This window comes from Typopeltis vanoorti, chromosome 4, assembly GCF_054136105.1.
Source record: "Typopeltis vanoorti isolate ZY-2024b chromosome 4, IOZ_Tvanoo_1.0, whole genome shotgun sequence".
Classification (NCBI taxonomy): domain Eukaryota; kingdom Metazoa; phylum Arthropoda; class Arachnida; order Uropygi; family Thelyphonidae; genus Typopeltis; species Typopeltis vanoorti.
This window is the reverse complement of record NC_143552.1, coordinates 49,853,848-49,868,578: the sequence shown is the minus strand read 5'-3', so window position 1 is coordinate 49,868,578 and position 14,731 is coordinate 49,853,848. Positions and strand designations below refer to the sequence as shown.

Here is a 14,731-nt window from a genome sequence, read left to right as displayed (position 1 = left end):
AACATTTTGCTCTTTTAAAGCTCAACTAATCATCAATCCACCACCAATTCTTAGTCTTCTGTTTTATTATCATCTTGCCATCATAAAGTTTACATTCATATTAGCTATCTCTTAATAATTTCTCTTTTATTCCAAATTAATCTGTTATTTGTAGGGACTCTAATATCGACAGTCTTACACTTCATTCTTCTAGGTCATTATTAATTACATCGATTTGCTTAGATCTTTGTCTTCCTTTGTATCATTTCCCTGGAATCAGATACCTGTTTTTGCTGATTTTTTCCTCTGGTATTTCTTAAGGCAACTATACCGATTACTCATGCATTCTTTTATGCATGAGTAATTGATGGTGCTACTGTGGCAGGTAGCATGTGTGAGTAATTGATATTGCTACTATTGCAAGTTCCTTTTCCATATTTTTGCTAGTGATATGATTCTGGAATTAATACCATCTGTTCACTCTTTGAATTTAACTCTCATACCTGTCTAACAACTGTTTTGTTTCAAACTCAGCTCTCTGATCCGTAAATTATAATCAGTTTAAACACTGTCTAGTATACTGCGTGTTTACTAATGTTTTGGCTAATTTCTCTCTTATTCCATATAAATATATTCAGCTCACTAACCACCACACCAGCTTTACTTATTTCTTTTGCTTTAGAGACTTCTGTAAATGAGGAAATTTTGAAAATTTTAATTAATTTTTAACATAATCTGGAACTGCTGCTCTACACCAAACAGAGCATTTCCAAGCCATTTCAAGGCTTCAGTAAATAGGGCAGTGGTTTTACACTGTGTGATGAAATTCATCTCCCATCTAAAAATATTCTCAAACACTATTCCCACAGCGGGATTTAAGCTTTATTGCCTTTTGGTTTGAGAACAGGTATGTTAACTAACTAGGCCAGCAAATTTATTTACTTATCCTATTATATATTTCCAAATTTAATTTGCTGTCCTCACTAAAAAAAATGTGTCTGAATAGCTGAAATAATTTACTTCTTCTATAGGTTTCCCATTTACTGAAGTATGGTGATATAAAAGTCTTACAGTGGCTGCACTGCATAATTAAGAAAGCCTGGACAGAGGGACGAATTCCTGATGATTGGAGTACAGCTCTAATAGTACCCGTTTATAAAAAGGGAAATAAAACTGAATGTGATAATTACAGAGGTATATCCCTACTTAGTGTTCCTGGCAAGATCTATGCAAGTATACTTGAGAAATGGTTGAGAAGAATTGTGGAAGAAAAGCTTGAAGAACAAGCTGGATTCAGGCCAAATAGAGGCTGCCAGGATCAGATCTTCACTTTACTACAAATAGTTAGAAAGCATGGGAATATAACAAAGATCTGTATTTAAGTTTTGTCGATCTGGAAAAGCTATTCAATACGCTACAGTTATATGGTGTCGATGGAGCATTATATCAAGCAATACTTAGTCTTTATTTGAGTTGTAAGTCAGCAGTTAGAATTGAAGGAAGTACAGGAAGCTGGTTTAATGTTAAATCTGGTGTGAGACAAGGATGTACATTATCCCCTCTGTTATTCATTATCTATATGGATCACATTATGAAGGAAAGTAGTATTAAACATTATCAGAATTGGAGATGTTAATGTCAGCTCTTTGCTTTATGTGGACGATGTTATACTTCTAAATAAATCCGCTACAAGTTTGCAAGATCCCTGACTAAATTGATTAACTGTTGTAATAGATATGGTATGAAGGTCAGCATTAAAAAGACAAAGACAATGAAAATAGGTAATATTGTTGAAAATGTCAACTGGCTTGTGAACGGGGAACCTGTGGAACAAGTAAAACATTTCAGCTACTTAGGTATGATTTTTACTGAAGATAGTAAATTAAATATGGAAATAGACAACAGAATCAATAAATCTGGTATGGTGGGAAGTCAATTGAATAAATTCATATCGAATAAGAGAGAAATTAGTCGGAACACTAAATTAGCTGTATACAAGACAGTGTTCAAACCAGTTTTAACTTATGGATCTGAGAGCTGTGTCAAAAGTAAAACACTTGACCAAAGAATAGAGACCGCAGATATGAGTCCTGGGAAAGATTAGGGGGTGTGAACAGATGGCATCAATGGCAATATCATATTAAAAACGAGGATATTTGGAAAGAACTTGACATTGTCAGCATCCAGGAATGCGTTAGCAGAGCTAATCTCAGGTGGTATGGTCACTTAAACAGAATGGGCAAAGAAAGATTAGCAAAACAAGTGTTCTCTGCCAGGTTGGCAGCAAAACGACCCAGAGGAAGACCAAGATATAGGTGGATTGATACGGTACAAAGTGCCTTAGACGACAGAAATATAAGATCTGATAATGTTGGAGTCTTGACAAGGAACAGATTGATTTGGAGGAAAATTGTAGATAGGGAGTTAGTAATGATGTAAATTTTTCATGTAGTACTATCATACTATGTACACCCCTTGAGTGTTCATGTCAGGAATTTGATGATAATGATGTTTCTGTCTATATTTACAAGTAGTCCTGAAGACTGGTATCAGATTTATTGTGTAGAGGAAATGAATATTTCCTACTTTTATATTAGGTTAAATGCTAGCTTTCTTTATGAAAAAGGATACGCGTGTTTCACATCTAATATTTTTATCATTCCCATGTTTGCTTGAATTTTAACAGCTGATTTTCACCTTAAGTATAGGCTGTACATGCTGCATAATTCAGAAGGTCTTTTCAGGAGTTTGAATTCTGGATAACTGCAGTTGTGTTTCCATGGTGTCCATGCTGCATAATACAGAAGGTCTAGTCAGACTGTCAAATTTTGGATAACAGATTAGTTAAATTCTCAGAAAAAATTTCCCACCAAAAGTTCCAAGTGAAATTTACTAGTATAATTGAGGAGAAGCTAAGAAAAACCTTGAAAGGGAAATTTGGAGAAGAAAAAACTTGTCCAGATTTTCTCTTTGCATCTTATGTTTTCCAGTTCTACTAAACTTAAATGCAAATCTTTATTTGCATTTATATTCCCATGATTTTTCAATGTCTTAACATAAAATATAATCTTGATAACTCCCATTTGACCTGAATCCTTGAATTTCCTTTCCAACGTTTTTCTTAGCTTCTTCTCAAGTAACGTAGTAAATCTTACCTGGAACTTTCAGTAGATAAATCTTATAGATGAATACCATAAGAATTCTACAGCATTCAGAATTTGACCTTCTGACAAGGCCTTCTGAATTTTTCGCATAGACACTGTACAACTATTTATACATCTGTTGTTAAACCTTTTTTGGTTAATATCATTAACCAGAAATGTCCTCCTTCCTATATCTCTAAGGTTTTTCAGTAGTTTCTAGAATAAAATATTTTGTCAACTTCCTGATAGTTATCTTCAACATTTTTATCAGGCTCTTCCTATAGCTTTAATTTTGCTACTTTTGTACATGCTTTCTTATATTTTTTGCTGTATTCTCACTCCAACTAATAACTGCAAAAATTTTAATTATAATTTCTTCTTTTCCTCTTGAACTTCTCAGGCTGTCCATAAACTTTTGATTTTTTCTAACCTTGCATCTTCACTTGTCTCCTTTGTTGAATTAATCAGCATCTTCTTCAGATTTTGTTACTAACTCTCCAAGACTTGGTTTTTATGTTTAAACTTTATTATTTTTTTATCCAGTAATATTTATTTGAATATAATGTCCACTCTAAAAGTTGAGCAACTCTGATTCTTTTTAGAACTTACATAAATATTTTTCTTTTCTACATGATATTAATTTTTATCTTGCCTAAAAAATAAATGATGACCACTTCTTATTTCAAATTCACTCTACCCTTGTATCATCTGAACAAGCATTAAGATATTATTAACAGTAATGTAATTATTGAGACTTCTTCTTTCTTGTCTCTTCACTTCCTGTGAAATTTATGCACTTTCTTATGTTAGAATGTGCTATTAGTAATGATTAGTTCATGTTCTAAACAGCGATCCAGCTTATTAGCTTTGCTCTTTTCTTCAAATTTTACCAAGACATGTTTGAAGAAGTTGATCTTCAGGTAACACAAAAAATGTGCTAATTTATAAACAGGATGGAAGGCAGCTTGAAAATTTATTGATGCTTAACTTAGAGAGCTTTTCTCACCTTTGACTTAAAAGAAAAAAATGCTTTCACTCTCCTCCTGAAGAGAACAAGAAGGAAGTCTCTTGTTTTATGCATGAGATCAAAGTTGTCACCATTGGAAAGGTAAGTAGATTTAACCAACACTACTTCTTGTTCTAGAAGAAATTCTGTGGAGCATTTTTTTTTTTTTTTTTCACAATGAACAAACATCTTACTATTGCCATATTTCTAGAAATGTCTAGGAAAGGAAGGAAGGCACTTATTTTCTTCTACTTCTAGTGTAAATTTGATTATTGGATAGACAACATCTTAACACTGTTGTGGAAAAGAAGCTTGGTGAAGAACAAGCTGGATTCAGGCCAAATACAGGTTGTCAGGATCATATTTTCTTTAAGACAAATAGTTGAGAATTCTTGGAAATATAACAATGATTTGTATTTAAGTTTTGTTGATATGGAAAAGGCATATGACAAGGTGCTAAGCTCTTCAAAATGCTATAGCTATATGGTGGAAATGGGACATTATATCAAGCAGTACACAGTCTCTATTTCAGCTAAAGGTCAGCAGCTAGACTTGAAGCAGGTACAGGAAGATGGTTTTAAGGTAAAATCAGGTGTGTGACAAGGGACACTAAGGTGCACACTGTCTCCACTGTTATTCATTATTTATATGGATCACATTATGAAGAAAAGTGGTATAAGTCTGATATCAAAATTAGTGATATTAATCTTAGCTCTTTACTTGATGCAGATGTTATTATGCTTCTAAATAAATCCAGTAGAAGTCTGTAAGATTTCCACACTAAATTGAATAACTTTTGTAATAAATTTGGTATGAAAATCAGGATAAAAATATAAAAGACAACGAAAATAGGCAGAAACATTGAAAACATCAACTGTATCATGAATGGATAACCTATAGAACAAGTACATTTCTTCTATTTAGGCAAAACTTTTAGTATAGGTGGTAAATTAATTTTAGAAATAGACAACAGAATTAATAAAAGCTAGTATGGTAAGAAGTCATCTGAATAAATTTATATGGAATAAGAAATAAATTAGTCAAAACACTAAGTTAGCTGTATACAAGATGGTGTTCAAACCAATTTTAACTTATGGATCAGATAGCTAGGTTAGAAATAAAATACGATCAAAGACTTGGAGGCCTCTGATATGAGGGTTCTGAGAAAGATTAGTCAAGTAAACAGATGGCATCAATCACATTATAAATGAGGATATTAGGAAAAAACTTGCCATTGTTAGTATTCAGGAATGTGTTAGTAGAGCTAATATCAGGTATGGTCACTTAATGGGAGAGGAAAGATTAGCAAAAGCAAGTATTCTTTGCCAGGTTGGCAGGAACAAGACCTAGAAGGAGACCAAGATGTAGATGGATTGATACAGTAAAAAAGTGCCTTAAAAGACAAAAATATAAGATCTTATAATATTGAAATCTTGACAGGTAACAGATTAATTTAGAGGAAAGTTGTGGATTAGAAGTTAGTAATGGGTTAACTTTTTCATGTAGCATTATCATAATTATCCTGTACATCCCATGAGGGTTCATATTAGGTTCATGATGATTACCAACAGGAATAGTCAAGGTTCAACAGTATACCTGGAAGGAGAACTTGTTAAGAAAAGATCCAAAGTGTTGAGCAAATGGAGAGAATTATCAGGAGTTCTTGTTGGGATATGAACAATTTGTTATTGTTTGTGTATTGACAAATTTGTAAAATGAACCATCTTGATTTGGAAGGGACATGATTAGAGTCAAGTGAGTTTCTGCCAGATGCACAACCATTGCCAAAACACGAAAATCTGTGTGTTAATCTGCTTTATATATAGATTTCTTCTTGTATATGTTCCTTTTGTTATATATTATCGTTATTATTATTTTCTTTTGAGTAGTGCAAACACTTATCATCATCGATTTCCTGGTATGTACTCCCAAAGAATGTTCAGGTTACTATAACAGCACTGCATGATTAAGTTTACATTATTATTATTCTCATATCAACAATTTTCCTCCAAGTCATTCTGTTCCTTTGACCACTCCAATATTGTCATATCTAGCATTCTGTGCTTCTACTTTTGACCGAATCAATCCACCTAGACTTTAGTCTTCCTCTGGATCTCTTTCATGGTATCTTAGCATCAAACACCTGTTTTCCTAACCTTTCTTCCTGTTTATTTAAGTGGCCATACCAGCTTAGATTAGCTCTGCTGACACATTCTTGAATGCTAATAACGTCAAGTTCCTTTCTAATATTTTCATTTTTAATGATTCGGCCATTGATGCCATTTGCTCACTCCCCTAATTTTTTTCAGAACCCTCATATCTATGGTCTCTAGTTTTTGATCAAGTGCATTATTTCTAACCCAACTCTCAAATTCATAACTTAAAACTGATTTGAACACTGTCTTGTATACTGGTGTTTTGGCTAATTTCTCTTATTCCATATAAATTTGTTCAGCTGGCTACCCACCATATCAGCTTTGTTTATTCTGTTATTATATCCAGATTTAACCTGCCATCTTCACTAAAAACTGTGCCTAAATAGCTGAAATATTTTACTTATTCTATAGGATCTTCATTCAGAATGAAGCTAAAGCTTTCTATGCTTCTGCCTATTTTCCTAGTTTTTGGATTCTTATTGCTGATTTTCATGCCCAATTTGTTACGTTTATTATTCAGTTTAGTTAGTGAATCCTGGAGACTTGCAATAGATGTGTTTAGGAGTGCAAAGAACTAAGTTTGACATCTCCAATTCTAATATGATGCCTAATTCCAATTTCTTTCATAATGTGATTCATGTAGATGATGAATCGAGTGGAGATAATGTGCATCCTTGTCTTACTTCTGATTTTACATCAAACCTGTATTTCCTTCATTTCTAACTACTGATTGACAACTTAAATATAGACTATATATATTGCACTATATAATGTGCCAATCATCTTATATAATTATTGTGTTTTGAGAAGCTTTTCTCTGGGCACCTTGTCATATGCCTTTTCCAGATCTGCAAAACTTAAGTACAGATTGTTGTCATATTATTACAAATTCTCAACTATTTGTGTTGAAGTGAAAATCTGATCTTGCCACCCTCTATTCACCCTCAGCCCAGCTAGTTCTTGTCCATGTTTCTCTTCCATAATCTTTTTCACCTATGCTTGCATAAATCTTACCTGGAACACTTAGCAGAGAAATTCCTCCCTAATTCTCACATTCAGATTTATTCCCTTTTTTTTTATGGACGGGACCTATTAGAGCCCTACTCCAGTCATCTGGAATTTGACCTTCTGATCAGAGAGGCCCTCTGAATTATGCAGTGTAGCCACTGCAAAACTTTTATACTTTAATACTTAAGCATTTCTGGTCGAATATCATCCACTCTGGCTATCTTTCCACATTTCAAATTTTTGAGCTTTTTCTACCTCAAGTATTGATGTGTACTCCTCTTTGCATTCCTCTTGAAAATTTTCTAGTATGGTTCTATCACTGCTTGGTTCATTTACAAGTCTTTCAAAATAATTACTCCAGGCATCTAGGATATCCTTGTTTTCATATCATCTTTATCATCTTAGATTCCTTTTACAGCACTCTTTTCTCCATTTCTAAACCTCTTCAATGGCCTCCAGAACATTTGGCCACCTCCTGATATTTATTTTCCATATGCTTACCAATGACTTTTGTTTAGCTACTTTTACACATAGCTTAGCTCCCTTACATTTTTCTCTCTATTCTTTTAGGACATCTGCTGACTTATTTGATATGCTTTCTTCTTTTCAAGTACTACTTCTTTAATTTCCTTTATCCACCATGGTCTTATTTTTCTATCTATTGGAATAGTATTGGAATCTCAGTGGCAAACTCTGAATAAGACATTGACTGATTCAGCCACTGAGATTCCAATACTTGGTTCTTGTTTGCAATTTGTTTCATTTTTTCTTCAATAATATTTGTATAGTCGAGTCTACAATTTACCTGTAAAGCTGCTGAACTATAATTCTTTTTAAAACTTTCTCACGTACTGTTCTTTTTAATGTGATATCTATTTTAATCCTGCTTAGTACTAAGTAATGGTCACTTCCAATTTCATATCCTCAGTACACTCTTGTATCTTGAACCAGCATGATGGTATCACTATCAACAATGATATAGTCGATGCTTTTCCTATTTCCTTGTCTTCTCTCCATATGAGCTTTTGCACATCCTTATGTTGTAACGTGGTGTTAGTAATGACCAGTCTCTGTCCTGAGCAGAAGTCCAGCAAATACTTACCGTTATTATTAGCTTTTCCCTTTTTTTCCAGTATATTTCTGTATGTCTGGTGGAATTCATTTCCTACTCTACTATTCAGATCTCCAACAATAACACCACTTTTTCAATTTTCTTTGTCACTTGCCTGTTCTTCTAATGACTGAGTGCAAGGACTTAGTTCTGATAATTTTTATAGATATAAGAATATCGAGATGGTAACTAAAATTATTACAGCTATATTTATATCCTTGATGAAATCTGTATTCAATTTAAATAATTTAATCTAGTATTTATTACCACTTAGTAATAAGATTGCATTGTACTGTCATCAGCACTCTGCAAATTGAGCTGCTGTCAAATGAAGATTACTATACCTCTGAGTCAAAATATTAGAATAATCAAAGAAAATGTGTTGAATGTTTTGCACTTCTAATTTATTGCATAGAAAATAATTATTACCAAATATGAATTAGTATCATCTAAATCTACGTGCTTTGTAGATTATATAACCATGTAAACACATAAAAACATAATATAAATTATAAGAAAACTATTATTTGAAAACATTCACAAAATCAAAATAATTTTTAACTTTATACTTTAACAAAATATTAGAATAATGCGAAAATAAATGCACAAAAATTATAATCAGAGGGAAACATGATAATTAGTACTTTGTTGCATCCCCCCTAACCTTTAATGAAGGTTTGCAAACAGTTGGGCATATTATTTACTAGCAGTTCACAGTCTTTTTTTCATTATCAGAACATTATCAGGCTGCAGAATAGAAACAAGTTCATTTTTGTCTCTTGGGGCAACTTCTTGAAGACGTTTCTTCATAATTCCGCACAAATTCTAATGTGGTTTAAATCTGGCTAAGGAATTATATTGATTTGCCTTTCTTTGAGCTATCTAGTAGTGGTCTTGGAAGTGTGACAAGAAGCTGAATCTTGCTGAAAAAGGAAATCGCCTTCACATAAATATTACAATGCTGGTAACATACAGTGCCCAAGAATTTCTTGGTACACTTGGGAATTGACTTTTTCGTATACAATACACATCCTACATGGACCTTCTTAGTTCATACAAGCCTATACCATGACAGAGGTTGCAGATTTCACCTAACATTTCATGCATTCTTTATCAAATGCTTCTTGCTTAAGATGCTAAACACATATCCTTTGATGACATGGGACACACACAAAACATACTTTCATTCTAAAAAGTACCTTTTTCCAGTCCTCTTGACCCTACAAAATTCTTTTCTTACACCATCCACACTCTAGCTGTCTTTTGCTTGTAAGTCTTAGCACAAGTGATTTAAAACTCAGTTTGTGAAGTCATCTCAATGCTGCAGATTTAGACACATTCACATCTAGTTCTTTCCATCTCCTGTGAAAATACCTTGCACTTCAAAAGCAGGTTTTTCTTCACAATATTCTTCAATCTCTTCTCATCTCTTGATGTAGTTATTACCTTTCGACCACTATTGCAGCAATTATTTTGAAAACTCTGGTGATTAGAATACTGTTTCAATACTCTACTCACACTTGCTTGAGAACATTTCAATTCCTTAGATATAAACTGTTGAGTTTGGTCTTTGTGTAGAGACACCATACGAAACTTCTTAGCTTCCGATATGGCACTCATTTGATCTATGTTTAGCAAATGATTAACTGAAATCCATGCGCAAACAATTCCTCGCATTTCCACAGCTACTGAAATATGTGCTATTTCTATGCTCTCCTTAAAACCAATCGAAAAATTTGGAATATTCTAATATTTTGAACTACATTAAAAATTATTCTAATTTTGTGAATGTTTTCAAATAAAAGTTTCTTATCATTTATATTACATTTTTATGTGTTTACATGGTTATATAATCTACAAAGTATGTAGATTTAGATAATGCTAATTCATGCAGAATTGCAAATCATTCAACACATTTTCTTTGATTATTCTAATTTTTTGATTCAGAGGTGTACTACATCTCTGAATTAGCATGCAATAACACAACTGTTATTGCATGCTAGAAGAAACTGAAAAGAGAAAGTAACAGTGACTTCGTTGCTCTGGAATTCAAGGGAAAGTAAAGACAGTCGTAAAGGAGGATTCAAAAAAAAAAAAAAAATGCAACCCTGTTTTTTAGTATACTGAACTTTGGTTTTTGATCTATACCTTCCATGGTGGATCTCCTACTGAATATATATCTGCCAGCAAACAAGTATTAAACAGATAGTCAAGTGACTAGGAGTCAACTGATGTAAGCAGAGCTGAGGTGTGGCACATGCACCCCTGCCAAATCCCTGTTTACTTTTTCTTATCAGTTTCTTCTAGTATGCAATAACAGTTCATGCCTTCTGTATATTAGTAACCTTCATTTGACTGCAATTCAATTTACAGTCAAATTGAATTTGAATTTATGACAGTACATTGCACTCTTCTGTCCCATTTGACAAACCTTGTCTGATGAGAAAGAAGAGAACCACACAATTACACAGACTGCTAAATTGTTTTCCTCTACGAACTTCTTAATTTTAATGTTTACAAACTCTTGGTTTCTACAAAAAAAACTTTTTCTTCCAGTTTTATTTGTACAATATCTGATCTCTGGACTAAGAGGAAGAGACAACTCTTACCTCCAATTTTTTTAAAACCGAATATAAACATCTTACAAGTATCATCTCCTTATCATCCAAGAAATTAGTTTTTTTCTTGCTCAATACTCTATACAGATAAGTATTTTCAAATACTTATCTGTATTTGAAATATGTTATTTCGATTATATGAACTGTATTTTTTCTTGCTCAATACTCTATACAGATAAGTATTTTCAAATACTTATCTGTATTTGAAATATGTTATTTCGATTATATGAACTGTATTTTTCATTTGGGTTTTTCCCAAAGATTTTCTCATAAAATTTTCCCAAGAGTTCTTATTCTTACCTCAGTACAGCATGAGGCAGTTAGATTAATTAATAACTTATCTCTTAACTATTCTGTTTACTGTGGTCGCTTTCAAGTAGCTTTCAGAAACTTTTGTATTACATAATATTTCATTGGGATTTAGTAGATACTAGAAAAATTGTCTAAAATTGTTGTCTCCATTAAAACCACAGAGTTGTAGACAGAAGCATTTCTTGGTTTACTTTACTGGAGTCAGTAAAAATGTACTATTTCATTGGGATTTAGTAGATACTAGAAAAATCCTAAAATTGTTGTCTCCATTAAAACCACAGAGTTGTAGACAGAAGCATTTCTTGGTTTACTTTACTGGAGTCAGTAAAAATGTACTGAGGCTGACTCCTAATGAATTTAAAATGTAATATAAACAATATGTTAAAATATCCTATTTCATAGATAATAACTTGATTAACCTATTTTTTTCATAATATATTTTAATTTCTAGTTCTTTGCAAATTTCAAAATAAAACATAGTTTATGATGTAAACTATACTTTAATCTAAAGAGACCTCAATGAAGGTCGAAACTGGTCTGGATAGTGACCCTTCCCATAATGCATAGTATTATATATGTCTGCAAGATGTACTTTGCATTATGCGATACTAAGGAAAGTGATCAGAACTTAGTCCACCTTTGCCATGAGTTGTCCTAGTCCTGAAGATACTTCAGGCACAAACTTTGTTTGCGTACACTTGGATTAAACTAAATACAGTCATACCCCGAAGTTACGCGGTAGATGGGACCAACAAAAAGCACGTAAGTCGAATTTGCGTAACTGGGGGTATAATTTTGCATGTAATTTATATATACAAACATACAAAATATTAGTTAATTTGGACAAAAGGTTTACAAAAACCCCTATATTTTTTAAGAAATATAATCATGATTGTAGTTTGGCGTACATAAATAAAAAGAAAGTTATTTCGATGTCAATGGTTTCATAAAATCTAATAGATTCGTCTGACAGCATAATGTCTTTTTCTTGTCATGCAAAATTTCTTCATAGCAAGCTAATGATTTTTTTATTCCTTACTTTGTGGCTATGATTCATTCCTCGTTAGAATCTATGTCCTCCAAAATCTGTAAACCTTTCTTTTATGATTGTTCTTACTGTGGATTCCTGTAGATCGAACTTCTTTACTAGCGCACAAATTTTCATTCTGCCTTCAAAATCCTTAATAATGTTCAGTTTTGTTTCCAAAGTCAATGTTTTTCTTTTCTTGCTACTGTAGAAAGATATCCTTGAAGTATGGAGTAATTACTTCGATAAATTGCTAAATGAAACAAGCAGTGATAGCACAGTGGTAAAAAACACTCAACAGGCATACAGTCAGGAATACATATCCATACTTGAAGTAGAAAAAAAAGCCATCAAAGGCATGAAATGTGGAAAGGCAACAGGAGTAGATGATATTTGACCAGAAATGCTGAAGTATGGTGGTATAAAAGTCTTACAGTGGCTGCACTGTGTAGTTCACAAGGCGTGGACAGAGGGACGAATTCCCAATGATTGGAGTAGAGCGCTCATAGTACCCATATATAAAAAGGGAAATAAAACTGAATGTGAGAATTATAGAGGTATTTTCCTATTGAGTGTTCCTGGTGAGATTTATGCTAGTATACTTGAGAATTGGTTGAGAAGAAATGTGGAAGAAAAGCTTGGTGAAGAACAATCTGGATTCAGGCCAAATAGAGGCTGTCAGGATGAGATCTTCACTTTATGACAAATAGTCGAGAAAGCATGGGAATATAACAAAGATCTGTATTTAAGTTTTGTCGATTTGGAAAAGGCATATGACAAGGTGCCAAGAGAGAAGCTATTCAATACGTTACAGTTATATGCTGTCAATGGGGCATTATATCAAGCAATACTTAGTCTTTATTTGAGTTGTAAGTCAGCAGTTAAGATTGAATGAAGTACAGGAAGATGGTTTAATGTTAAATCTGGTGTGAGACAAGGATGTACATTATCCTCTCTGTTATTTATTATCTATGGGGATCATATTATGAAGGAAAGTTGTATTAAACCTGATATCAAAATTGGAGATGTTAATGTTAGCTCTTTCCTTTATGCAGACGGTAGCAGATTTATTTAGAAGTATAACTCTAAATAAATCTGCTACAAGTCTGCAAGATTCCCTGACTAAATTGAATAAGTGTTGTAATAGATATGGTATGTGAAGGTCAGCAATAAAAAGACAAAGACAATGAAAATAGGTAGAATCATTGAAAATGTCAACTGCGTTGTGAATGGAGAACCTGTGGAACAAGTAAAACATTTCAGCTACTTAGGCACGATATTTACTGAAGATGGTAAAATAAATATGGAAATAGACAACAGAATCAACAAAGCTGGTATGGTAGGAAGTCAACTGAATAAGAGAAATATGGAATACGAGAGAAATTAGTCAAAGCACTCAATTAGCTCTATACAAGACAGTGTTCAAACCAGTTTTAACTTATGGATTTGAAAGCTGGGTCAGAAGTAAAGCATTTAACCAAAGATTAGAGACTGCAAATATGAGCGTCCTGAGAAAGATTAGAGGCGTGATCAGATGGCATCAATGGCAATATCATATTAAAAACGAGGATATTAGGAAAGAACTTGACATTGTCAGCATCCAGGAATGTGTTAGCAGAACTAATCTCAGGTGGTACGGTCACTTAAACAGAATGGTGAAGAAAGATTAGCAAAACAAGTGTTCTCAGCAAGGTTGGCAGGAATATGACTCAGAGGAAGACAAAGATATAGATGGAGTGATACGGTACAAAGTGCCTTAGACGATAGAAATATAAGATCTGATAATGTTGGAGTCTTGACAAGTAACAGACTGATTTGGAGGAAAGTTGTAGATAGGAGATTGGTAATGATGTAGATTTTTCATGTAGTACTCTGATATCCCTTGAGGGTACATAGCAGGAATTTGATGATGATGAACAATACTTTAATCTCGAAAAGGAAAGGAACTGGTAGAGAAAGATGTTCCTTTATATATATATATATATATTTATTTATTTTTTTTTTTTTTTTGTCTTATATCCTATATTCCTGTTACTTTATTATTTATAACCTTTTGATAAAAATATAACCTCAAATGTTTTCATTTCAAAGTTTTGTCCTTGTTTAGAATTTAAGGTTACTGAATGTTCATAATTTCTTTAATAAATAGAATAAAAGAAAAGCCACAATGGCATAGCTATAGCCTTTGGACCCAAACTTTAACAGGTTAGAGTTCTAAAAAATAGCCTGATGATTCACGTTGGTAGTGATGAATGCCTATTATGTTGAGTGCTTTTAATTGATATATGAAATAAATAATTAGTATATTTATTGCACAGGCCTGGTTGGCCGAGTGTTTAGCGTATCCGCTCTGTAGCCAAAATGCTGCGGG

At 33.0% G+C, this 14,731-nt stretch overlaps 1 protein-coding gene across 1 annotated transcript in view; it reads left to right on the top strand.

Moving 5' to 3' along the window:
* The window catches only part of LOC150107289 (protein MAK16 homolog), a 113,123-nt gene that overhangs the window by 78,625 nt on the left and 19,767 nt on the right, over window positions 1–14,731 (top strand). The window lies entirely within an intron of this gene.